General features: G+C 37.7%; 1 non-coding gene across 1 annotated transcript; it reads left to right on the plus strand.

Moving 5' to 3' along the window:
- The first annotated feature begins 803 nt into the window (after positions 1-803).
- Positions 804-910, plus strand: LOC118712013. Its single transcript, XR_004985939.1, has one exon. It is a non-coding gene; the product is annotated as a U6 spliceosomal RNA (small nuclear RNA).
- Positions 911-13,130: the final 12,220 nt, after the last annotated feature.

Consider the following 13,130-nt stretch of genomic DNA (forward strand, 5'->3'; position numbering starts at 1 on the left):
CTCTTGATTTGGAAGAATGGTCAGAAAAGTACTTGCAAAAAGAGAACCATCCTATTGTTAAAAGAGTGAAGAGCAAGCCCATAGCATGCCTGAGGTGATGATCCTGGTTGGGTCTAGTAATATTCTGGCAGACTAGCTAGAAATTTGGGAGAAAGAGAATGAGACATACACAGAGGGCCTTTATATGTAACTACTTTGGGAGTCTGAGAGGCTATGTATAAATACAAGATTAGATGAGAATGCAATTCACACAGCCCTGGGTAAATATGAGGCCATGCAAATATGCAGAGTTCAAACAAGAGAGCTGAACAACAAGTAAAAGTCAGAGAAAACCTGTAAACTGATGAAACTTTTAAAGCATTCCCTGCACCACACATAGATCCATTGATAATAGGTGGAAATATTACCTACTTGAGCTGTTTGAGCATGAAGGAAATCAAAACTTATGTCACCCTAAAATATGTTCCTTTGGCCCATAGATCATTTTGGATTGAAAGAATTTGAGAATCATATATTTCTTCCTGCTTACTATTTGCCTAAAAACAGGACACACATTTTCAAAGGTGCCCCTCCTCCCCTCTCTACCAGGAAGGATAAAAGTTAATCACTGGAGACAATGTTAGGCCCTATCAGCAAGGTAGATTTTATCTCCCCTTAGTTTCCCATATATTGTATTTACCTTCTCATAGTTTGCTGCTCTCAGAAGCCTAAAATTGCTTTCCTTTGTCCTGTCATTTCTTTACAAATTATTATTTTTTTGTTGAAGATGCTATATAAACCTCAATTCTAAACCACCTCTTTGAGTGTTTGTTTTGGCAGTACATATACTAAAATTGGAATGATATAGAGAAGATTATCATGGCCCCTGCACAATGATGACTTGCAAATTGATGAAGCATTTCATATTAAAAAATAAAAAATAAGATAATAGACCACCTCTTTAAGTTACTCTTGTTGAGTTACTCATATATACACATTTTAATAAACTTCTGTTTGTCTTTTGTCTCTTTCTTGTTAATTTGTTTTTTGTTTGTTTGTTTTTATTATGGAACCCCAGCCAAGTATCTAAGAGCAATAGAAAAGAATTTTTTTTTCTCTCCCTCCACTACAAACACAACCTCTAACTAATCATTCGCCAAATACCAATCATGCTGATTCAATGGTGACCTCTGTGAAGCCAGATTTTACCAAAAAACAATTTAAAAAAATACTGAATAGAAACATCAGTGTTTACACATCAAGGAAGAGATAGACTCCACAGAATTAGGTCAGGCAACTTACTAAACAAACAAAATGGCAGCAACAAAAACTCCAGGAAGGGAAAAAATCAGAATCCAGAATAGCTACAATATAAAAAAAAGTCCCGTTTTTAATAATAAAACTAATGGGACTAAAAGAAATAGGAATGTTTGCTTCTTAAAGTTAAAAGAAAAAAACAGGCAATTGGACTATTTCTAAGGGTGCCCAGATATTGGATTTGGCAGAGAAAGACTACAAAACAATTGCCATCAATATATTCAAAGTAGTAGAAAAAAGTTTTCACGAATTAAAGGGAATTGTGATGATAAGGACATATTAAAAAGAATTTCATTATAAATAATTTATTTTAATGAAAATTCTGGAGTTGGAAAGCATAACTGACTCAATTACTAATTCTGACTCTAGAAAAAATGAAATAATATTATTTCATTAACTCTTCTATGAAACTTATTCCATGAGATTAGTATTAACAAATCCAGACAAAAACACACAAAAAATAAATTACAGACCAATATCTCTTATAAACATAGATGTGAAAATTTTGATACAAAATATTAGGAAACCAAATCCAGTACTAGTAGTGATGATTATACACCATGACCAAGTGGGATTCATCCCAGAATTATAAAGTTGCTTCAACATGTCAATATCAATGTAATATGCTTTTTAAACCAAGAGACAGAAAACACATGCCCATCTCAATAAATTCAGAGAAGGCATCTGAAAAATTCAACATATTCATGATTTAAATTCTCAACCAAGTTGAGAAAAGAAGGGAACTTTCTCCAACTTGGTAAATAGCATTCAAGAAAATCTACAGCTAACATCCAACTAGATTTTGCTTTCCCGCTATGTTTGGAAACAAGGCCAGATTATCACTGACTGTTTCCTTCTCTTCAACATTGTACTAAAGGTTCAAGCCAGTGCAATAAAGCTAGTAATAATAATAAGTAATAATAAGTAAAAATAATAAATAGAAATGAAGAAGTAAACAAGAATGAAGTAAAACTATAAATTTTCATCTACAGAAAATAAAATATTTTAGAAAATTCTAATAAATCCACAAAAATACTGCTAGAGCAAATAAGACTAGCAAGTTCACAAAATATAAGATTAAATAGTAATTCATTGTATACAATACAATAACAATGAATAATCATAAAAGGATATTAGGAAATGCATGCCTGGCAGGCATGGCTTTGTGGTTGAGAGTCAACTTTTAAACCAAGAGGTCAATGTTTGATTCCTAGTAAGAGCACATACCTGGATTGTGGGCTTGATCTTCAGTGTGGAGCATGCAGGAGACAGCCGATCAATGATTCTCATAATTGATATTTCTATCTCTCCCTTCCTCTCTGAAATCAATTTTAAAAAAATTTGAAGTGAAGATTTGACTGTTGCCATTTAACATGAAAAGTTTATATTCCACCCCCTACCTACATATTTGCTCACTTTTATCCAGAGCTACCTGGGAAGCTGCCCATTACCTTTATATTATTTCCATTTACAGGTCCTAGCCCCTGGCCCAGTCATCTATGTTAATTTAACAAATACTCTAGCTCCCAAATGGAGCCTTCTGCAAGGATGACGGACTGAGGCAGAAAAGTAAACAGGAATAAGAATATATGGAGTCCACTTTGTCTATTTGCTTGGGTTTCCTATGTATGAAACCCTCACTATCAATAACTTCTTCCAAATTAAAAAAAAAAATCTAACCAACTATATGTTGTAGTTTTACTTTAAACCTGTAAAATAAAAATAAAAAAATCCTTATCCAAAGCAAGATGAAGCAAAATAGGCAATTAAAGTATGGTCTTAGATTTTATTCACTCATCTTCAAACTTTTCCACTCATCTTCAAACTTTTCACACTTCTTGTAAATCTGTTGTGCTAAGAACCCCCCCTTTTTTTTTCTGCTTTAACATTCAGGACAGAGCAACGTACATGTCTATAGACCTATTTGTCAGAAAATAAAAGTAATGAATGAGAGTCAGATTTGAATAAGAAGAGTGAACTAGACGTGAGAGAATAGAACAGGCCTAGGCAGCTTCAATTCTCCATCTTAGAATTACTTACTATTGTTGGGAATCATAGAACATCAAAAGGACAAATTCAAAACTCAAATTAGTTCCTGCCCTCCCGGGAGAGACCGGCTGCCTGATTGGATCTCTCTTTCATGTGCCGTTCTCACTCAAACTTACAATTTCAAGGGCTAGAATGTCATTCAATATGCAGAGGCCTGTTAGAATTAATGAGAGCTATATTTAGAAATTCTTCTACTGTGAGATAGAATATAACATTAAACTTTTTAGGTCGTGACAAGGACCTATTGACAAGGGAGAGTTTTAAAAATATGTAAATTAGCTACTTGGGTAATCATAGGCTGTGCAAATTAAAAGGGACACATTTATTCATTCTTTTCACAACTAAGGATCTGTCAGAAGAGATTGTGTTATTTTCTGCTACAAACAATCCCAAAATCTCACTGACATAAAAATAAAGGTCTGTTTCTCCCTCATACCATATTATTGCCATTCCTGGTCTTCTTTCTCCCAGTGTCTCCATCTCAAATATTACTGGTCACTCTGACAATGGGAAAAATTAGTTCTAAAGTGTGTTGTACTAAAGATTAGCTGTTTCTGCCTTAAGTGGATTTCTCATTTTTTTCATATCTCTTTAAAACAGGCCATATAACCCCATCATAATAGACAGGAAAATGCAATCTCTCCAGATATCTAAATAAAAAGATTATTACCGGAGCCATAATTCCAACAACAAAAGACCCTACTCTTAGAAATTTATTAGTGAAGGGAGTCACACAAATACAAAGTATACAAATAACTACAGAGGTAATTTCCCGTTGCAGTAAATGATATGGAAGAGATAACCAATGACGTGATAAAGAGTAACATGAGGAAAGAGAAAGGAAGAAGGTCCATTTTAGATTATACGGTTGATTATAGAAGAAAGTAGACAACAGATACATTTTGTTATCTTTGTCCTTCTAAGTCCACTCTCCTTCCATTTCCATCTTGTTCTGTGTCTTTAGAAGTTGACCTTGGAAAGGCCAAAAAATATATGCCACCTCCAAACGTAACTATAGATGTTCAAGACATGCCATTCCAAAATATGCCACTTTGGTATATTAATGATTTTGAACTATAGTGTACTTGAAAAACAGCAAATACAGGGAGAGGTGTTCTCTGAACTCCCCTTATCTGCCTAAAGACAGATCATCCAAAAGAAACTCAACTGTCATAAGTCCCCTCCCTGAAGTTACATCAACCAGGGAAAATTGACTTTTATCACAAAAGAAACTAGAAGTCAACACTACACTCTGACAAACTGCCACAAACCATCCTTCCTCCCATCCATTCTAAGAGCCCATTAGTCTTTCCTCAAAAGCATTTACTCTCCCAAAAGGCCTATATCCTCCCTTCCCTTTCCCTATTAAGATATATTTAAGTCTAAATTTTAAGACATCTATGGGAGTTCCTCATAACCCCCTAGGTATCTCCCACGGATACATGAGATATACATGCTAATAAACTTCTCATTGTTTCTCTTTTTATTAATATACTACAGGACTAGCGTGTGAGGAGGTGCCCTGCCTCCCACTGTGTGGGGAGGCATCCCGCAAGGGATCGGGACCTGCACCTGACTCGTGCAGTGTCAGCTGCCATGGGAGTCAGGCCAGACTGCGCCATGGGGCGGGGGAGGGGGGGGGGGAGGGGGATGGGGGGGGGGCTGGACCAGAGCCGTGGGGGGCTGGGACCTGCATCTGACTCGAAGTGTCCCCCAACCATTCTGTTTGCTCTGGAGCTGCCCGAGCCACCATGCTGGCTCAGGCAGGACCTTCTATGTCTGTCTCTGTCTCCATTCTGAGCCTAACCTGCGCATGCAACCTCCTCCTGTCCAGTTGTGATCCATTATGGCATCCTGGCCTAATTTTGCATATCACACACTTATCTATCTATCTATCTATCTATCTATCTATCTATCTATCTATCTATCTTGGCTAAAACCTCTGAAAAGTAGAGGAAAATTATTTTTCTTCCCCTACACATGCATGGACTCCATCAATGGACTTCTTTCCCTCTGGCTTCCAGTTAGGTTCCCTGAGAAGCGCAAGACAAAATCCAAGGGAGGCAGGAGAGTGAAGTCCTCACTCCTTCTGGGCTAGGGTTGCTGCTGGCTGGCTGCATTCCACAACGATAGTTACAATTCCTGTCCGGTGACCCTCACCACATCCATTTTCTCTCTGCCCAAAGTAGTGGCCAAACCCTTGTCAGCTCCTTCTGGCTTAAGTGTGATAAATCCCTAAAGTTTCTAGCCTCAGGGTAATACAGTATCCATTATTGTTTTCCTAAATGCTCCAGAGTGAATTGTGTCCTCCTCAAAGTCATATAGGAGGACCTAGCCCTCCCCACAACCAGACATACTAGCAACCTGACCCCAGACTTCCAGCCTGTGAGAAAATAAATTTCTGCTCTTTAAGTCATCTAGTCTATGGCATTTTGTTATGAAAGCCTGGAAGACCAAGGCACTAAAGCTTAATTCCTCTAATAATCCTCTTATTAAACTCTTTTCAAATTGCCCAATATGATTATACCATCTTTTTTTCTGCTGAGATCTTCACTAATGTAAAATATGTACTTTTGATTCTCATTAGCTTGTACCTATAATTTCTCTCCAACTTGTAGTTTCCTATATACATGATGGCTTAATTATGACTTTTAAAATTAGAAAAACTTTTGTTTAAAAAGGCTAAATATTTAAGTAAATATTTTATCTTTTATTTAAGGCACTGTAAAGAAAAGAAGGCATAATATGGTATAATAATTCAGAGAATGGGACTAGAGATTTAGGCCAGCTTGGGGTTCAATCCCATCTCTGCACATAGCAGCAGAGTTGCGTGGCCAGGTTATTTCTTTAATATTCATGTTCCTCCCCTGTCAAATAAGAATCACCATTTCATTTATAACCAATGTGATTATTACAAGATTACAGTAGCAGCTCAAAATGAAATCGTGAAAACTATTATTTCTACTGTTAATTATTACCTTTTCTCTCTTATCAAAAATCCTTTTGTGATACTATTTTTGGGAGCTTCTTGAAACTTGAGCATATCCATGGGGCTAGTCCTCACAACCCTCATAGCCTATGGGATTTTTACATTAAGGAGAATGGATTAGTAGCCATCAATAGGCTCCCAAAGCAACATGAACTAAGGCCAAGAGGCATCCGGCATTTTGTCTACAGAATATTCTCTTTAGAAGGGAAGCTAATCAAAGCCTTACTACCTTTAAGGAAGTGTTCATATGAAATGCAGGACACAATATAACTTATTCTAATTAGCTACTCTTTTATGCTTAGAATAAGTTGTTTGACAAACTATTTGTTCTGTCTGTACATTTTATCTTTATCTCCTTTCTTGCCTGCTGCCACATCAAATAGAGAAGACTTATACAGAGAGCTGAAAAATACTAACAAACTCCTACCTCAGCAACTAACATAGGCTTATTCACAACACCCCTCACTTAATTTTTCTTTGATAACACTGAATTTTCTATAGCTCAGTCAGTAGTATCTTACCGGGAAGTCAAGCCAGGCTCTGAAGTCTGCACGTATTATGACCCTTTGCAATAGGAAAAAAGATATCTCAGCAGGCAGATTCAATCACGAAAAGTCTGAAAACCAACAATTTTATGCAACAAGGTTATATAACAAAGGATTCTTAGCTTTTTAAATTCAATGTCGAAAATTTTTTTATAATAAATTGCTACTTACGCATGACCCTGAAAAATACCTAATCTGCCCATATTTCCAAGATGAGAGTTTAACTAAATGAGTTACATGACCTTGATCAACTTCCTTAACCTCTCTAATTTTTGATGCCTTATTTAAATGGGAAAACTAATAGTATATAGGTCAAGGGCTGCTGAGAAAATGAAGTGAAATAAGGCATACAGAGTATTTTTCTTAATATATGAAAGCACTCAATAATTATTAGATGCTCTATTATATCTCACATCCATTTTAGTTATAAAATATTATGATCCACTGCCATTTCAAACATTTGATTTCTCCTACAATAGAAATTCTTATTGTCATATCACTACTCTTATTTTTTAATTTTATTTGTCAATTATAATTTATATTCAATATTATTTTATATTAGTTTCAGGTATACAGCGTAGTAGTTAGACAACCATATACATTACAAAGTGGTTCCCCTGATATTTCAAGTACCCATCTGGCAGTGTACATAGTTATTACAATATTATTGACTCTATTTCAATGCTGTACTTTATACCCACACTCTTTTAATTTAACGTTTTCCTATAAGCATTTTTATCCCCAAAACAGTTGAAAGTTTTCAAGGTTATACCATGTGGGTGTGCCCATGAAGATCATGGCTTATTAAATAATTCCATATTAATAAGCAGAAAAGATTTTTCTGATATTTGTCTCATTACAGTCTAAAATAAAAGTAGAGTGAATTTTGCCTTAGAAAGACCAGGAAACCAGGTTGTAAATATTAGACATCTACAAATTTGCTTCAAGGGTTCATTTTTTTTAAAGCTTTTAAAAATATATATATTTTATTGATTTTCTTACAAAGAGGAAGAGAGAGGGATAGAGAGTTAGAAACATTGATGAGAGAGAAACACTGATCAGCTGCCTCATGCACACCTCCCACTGGGGATGTGCCTGCAACCAAGGTATAAGCCCTTGACCAGAATCGAACCCGGGACCCTTCAGTCTGCAGGCCAACGTTCTATCCACTGAGCCAAACTGGTTTTGGCTCAAGGGTTCATGTAGAGTTTATAACTTTTTAAAAAGATGAGGGGAAGAGTGAACAGAGATAAGTTATTTTTTAAAAATTATTATTGAATGTCCATTTTATTAAATTTGTCCATAATAAAAAGGTCAATATATTACTTTATTCTCTTTCATTTTACTCCATTTTCATTCAGTAAGCAGTAACAATATATTTTCAAAATATTGTCCTATGTAATGGGAAACAACAGTCAAAATAATCTTCAATCATTTAATTGGTAAACATTATTCTCTCTATGAGTTTCTGAGATCACATGTAATAGCCCAGACTGTTAATGAAGCAACTATCTGAGTTGATCTGACAACAATAATAATGATCATAGCACCAACTACCGTAGGCACTAACCATGATTTACAGCCTTTATATGTATTTAATTATCACCTCTCTTAATGTAACTCTTAACAATTCAAAGATATAGGTGTAATTATCATTATCTCTGTTTTACAGCTAAAGAAACAACACCAAGAGGATTAACTGTCTCATCGAGATTTACATGGGATAAGTGGAAAAGTGGCTGTCATGCCCAGGCTGTTTGAATCTAGATCTGTGCTCTCAAGTCTGAGGTCAGAAACTCTGATGTCTCTGAAGTCCAAGCCAAGTGGAAATGACCAGGTAGGTCTGTGACAAATTAGTAAAGTGACAAAGCTTTGGGGGTGATGGTTTTGCTTTCTGCTTCTTGGCTGATACTGCCATGCTTTGGGATTTTTTTTTTAATTAAATATATTTTATTGATTTTTTACAGAGAGGAAGGGAGAGTTAGAGAAATAGAGAGATAGAAACATCGATGAGAGAGAAACATCGATCAGCTGCCTGTTACCCCCCCCCCCCCACAGGGGATATGCCCGCAATCAAGGTACATGCCCTTGACCAGAATCGAACCTGGGATCCTTCAGTCCCCAGGCCTATGCTCTATCCACTGAGCCAACCCAGTTTCGGCCATGCTTTTGGATTTTTTTTAAAAAAACAAAAACCAGAAATACGGATTTTTATGTGAACTATTCTGGTTGTTTTTGTTTGATTACTTATTTGCATTTTATTTGATTACTTGTTCCTTTTTTTAAAATGTGTTGTTAAAAAGTAAACATTTTAAAAAGGTGAAATGGGCCCATAGCTTCCAGTTTGCAATCTATAACAAAACAATCAAAGCTCCTTGGTATTGTTGCATTAAGAACCACATTAAGACTATGATAAATTATTATTTTTGGATCCATAATCCAAACTATTAGTTAAAAAACTGGTCCCAGTACACAGAGGTCATGAGCGATGGAAGAGAGACACAGACCTCTTTTATTTATTTCTTTATTTTTTAATTTTAAAAAATATTTTTATTTTTATTAATTTTTATCAATATTTTTTATTAAATTATTAACTGTGTACATATTTTAATATTGCTCCCCCCTCCCATAGAGTTTGTGTCCATTGGTTGTACTTATATGCATGTATACAAGTCCTTCGGTTGATCTCTTATCTCCCCCAGATCTCCCTACCCTCCTGGCTGTAATTTGACAGTCTGCTTGTTGCTTTACTGTCTTTATATCTGACTTTTGGTTCAGCAGTTTATAATGTTCTTTAATATCCATAAATTAGTGAGGTCATGTGGTATTTCTCTTTCACTGACTGGCTTATTTCACTCAGCATGATGTTCTCTAGTTCTATCCAGATTGCTGCAAATGATGAGAATTCCTTCTTTTTTATGGCAGTATAGTATTCCATTGTGTAGATGTACCACAGTTTTTTGATCCAATCATCTGCTGACGGGCACCTAGGCTGTTTTCAGATTCTAGCTATTGTAGATTGTGCTGCTATGAACATAGGGGTGCATATATCCTTTCTGATTGTTGTTTCTAGTTTCTTGGGATATATTCCTAGGAGTGGGATTACTGGGTCAAATGGGAGTTCCATTTTCAGTTTTCTGAGGAAACTCCATACTGTTCTCCACAGTGGTTGCACCAGTCTGCATTCCCACCAGCAGTGCACAAGGGTTCCTTTCTCTCCACAACCTCGCCAACACTTGTCATTTGTTGATTTGTTGATGTTGGCCATTCTGACAGGTGTGAGACGGTACCGCATTGTTGTTTTGATTTGCATCTTGACACAGACCTCTTTTAGATTGGTGGGTGGCTATTTGAGCAAGCAAGGGAACTTGCAAACAAGGCTTGTTCTGACAGCCACAAGGTGAATAGATCTCTACAGTACACTCACCTGCCAGAAAATTAGAAAGTTTACATAGAGGCATTAACTGGTTCAGTCACCTATATATGTCCAGATGATCTCAACAACACATTGCTCTCCTTGAAACAGCTCTGGCTGTGAGAATTGTGGGCCATAGGAAATTCCCAAGGATAAGGGAGGGGGTGGGAAGTTTCTGATTGCCCTGGTCCAGCTCCAGGGTTAACTGTCAGCCATATCCTATCCATGACCTTCTCCAACACACACCAAGAGTTAAAATATTTACTCCTATCCAAGGATCCCTGTTTAATGATAATTCTGAAAATAGAAACTTCTATTAGAAAGAAGTTTTGTGGCATGCACAGCAGTACACAAAGAACTTAGAACATGCCTTAACTCTTAACCATTTTCTCAAGTTTCTGTGTCAATTGTGCACAGAGGAGACACTGAATACAGCAGGGGTGATGGGAACAAAGACATTGTTTCCATCCCTCTTCTACCTCACTTTGTCGACTTTCAAGAAGAAAAGGCAGATATGAAACAGATAAGTGTTTACTTTGCCTGATCAGTGCCCCAACAGACAACACAAATGTATACAGACGCCATTTCTTTATGCTGTCTTGGGCCTTTCCTATGAGCGCCTTATGTTTCTGAGAATCTCTCTGCCTGTCTGGTCTTTACTCTGCTCTCAGTCTAGCAGCACTCCTCTTTCTTCACCTTATGACTGGGCTCAGCTCCTCACTAAGGGAAAGGAGCAAAGGTTTGTGGTGAAGAGAAAAGAAATGAGGATTAGAAAAAAGATTTAAAACAACTTGCAGAGCAGGGATGAACACCTCCCCCTCTTGAGCTCCCATCCCCAGCCCACCAAGAAGACTTGAGCCATTCCTCATAACCTTACCTAGTATCCCAGCATCAGAATCACCTGGGGGAGAGCATTTAAAATGCCGATTCCCGGGCCCTGGTCCAGCCCTAATGAATCCACAGCACTAAGGTAGGGACCAGAAATTTTCCATTTTAATTGCACTCACACAGTGAATTTTAACCAGTTCTTCAGGTAAACCATTGAATTTGATTATTCCAAAAAGCAGCAAGGTATAGTTCAAAATAATCACTAGCGCATATTCAGATTAAAAAAAAAAGACATTTTAAAGTAATCCAAGAAGGAGCTTTTGCTCTAAGATTCATACATTTAAAAAAAAATTTTAAATAACAATTATTATCAACAAACATCTGAAGGAACTATAGTCCATTTATTTTACTTGTTTTGACATCTGCAGATAATGACAAGCTAGAGGGAAAAACAGGTTTAAGAATTATAGCAATTAGTTCATTTGTGACTGATTATTAAAAAGTAATATATGCAGCTCTGTGCTTCTCCAGAGGGGACAGTTACAAATTACTATGGTTGTTGGTTTGCTGCTGCTACTGCTGATGTTACTGTTGTTTTTAAAGGATTGTAGTCTCCACATGTTTGTGAATGTTAACATTGTGTGATTGTCAAATTGCCAGAGCTACATTAGTTCACTCCCGTCAGCAGGACACGATGCACAGGGAGTCAGAATTGTGAAGGAGCCCACATATGTAAATGTAACCTGGGGAGCAGTTGCATTCAGAAACCATTTCTTCCCTTCCCATGATTCCCTGCTTTTGTCCCATTGACCAAAACCACCTGTTTGCCCTCCTACACTGTTTTCTCCAGCTCCATCCTCCTCCCCATCTCCTTCGATTCTCTCAGTACCTTTCACTGTGCTCTCTTGAACCCTTGGACATACATGCTCACTCATCATTTCTGGCAACATTTTATCTATCTTCTCTAAATGGAAACCTGGCTTTCCTCTGATAAATGGTAATACTGAACTCTTTAGTGTACAAAGATCCTGGTGATGTCATCTTTTTATTTTCCTAAACCACACCCAGTCCCTTCATCCCTGTATTTTAGGAACTAGAGGTAGGTCAGTGTCAATCTCAGTATTTCACTGTGTCCTTTCAAGGACTTTTCCCTCCTTTTAACTCTTCCATCTAGTTATGCCATCTATTCTGATTTTTCTCTTTGTTTTCTAACCTTTGGGGAAAACCCAAGCTTTCTTATTGATTCTGGCCCTTCTCTTCCCTCCGAGAGACTCTGTGCATGGGCTGGACTCCAGCCCTACTACTTGATCTCCTCTACTCCAAAGCTGTTCAGGTTTGGGCTTGGCCTTCAGTCTCTAGACTTTGCCCTTTAGGAAGGGCTTCAGCTGTCCTGCTCTGGGCTAGGCTATTCGGAGGTAGGCTGTGCCTTTGGGTCTGGTTTGGCTGTTCCAGTAGGCTCAGATCTTAGGGTCATCGGAGCTAGGCTCTGCCCTTAGGGACTGGCTAAGGATATTTGTGCCTGTGCTTGACTCTCCGTGTCTAGGCTCCGTCCTTAGGGATTGCCTTAAAGGGAAGGACACTTAAGTGAGCATACTTGGCTTGGGAGCCAGAGGTTGAAAGGGCTGCTGCCTCCTGAGAGAGAGGTGACTGTGAAAGTCACACCCAAGCACTGAGGCTGGCTCCTTTGGTCCTGCTGGAAGGATGGGTATTGTTTGTGGGTTTTGGCCAGCCAGTTCTGCAAAAATAGTCGATTCGAGATGGCTAAAGATGGTCTTCTTTAGAGGAAGAGCAAGTTGTAGGAGACAAACACAGAATAATGCACAAACTGGTCACACAGGGAAACTGAGGAGTGTACTTGGTACAGGCAAGGGCTGCTAACCTGATGTCCACCAGCAAAAGAAAGACAGAAGGCTCTCTGTAGGTGAGGCTGCCCCCTGGAGTACGCCGCAATACCCTGCATGTTCAGAAAACAGGGTTCCCAGGAGCTGTCTCCAAAGCCTGGAACACT

The sequence above is a fragment of the Pipistrellus kuhlii genome, unplaced genomic scaffold (assembly GCF_014108245.1).
Source record: "Pipistrellus kuhlii isolate mPipKuh1 unplaced genomic scaffold, mPipKuh1.p scaffold_m20_p_8, whole genome shotgun sequence".
Classification (NCBI taxonomy): Eukaryota; Metazoa; Chordata; class Mammalia; order Chiroptera; family Vespertilionidae; genus Pipistrellus; species Pipistrellus kuhlii.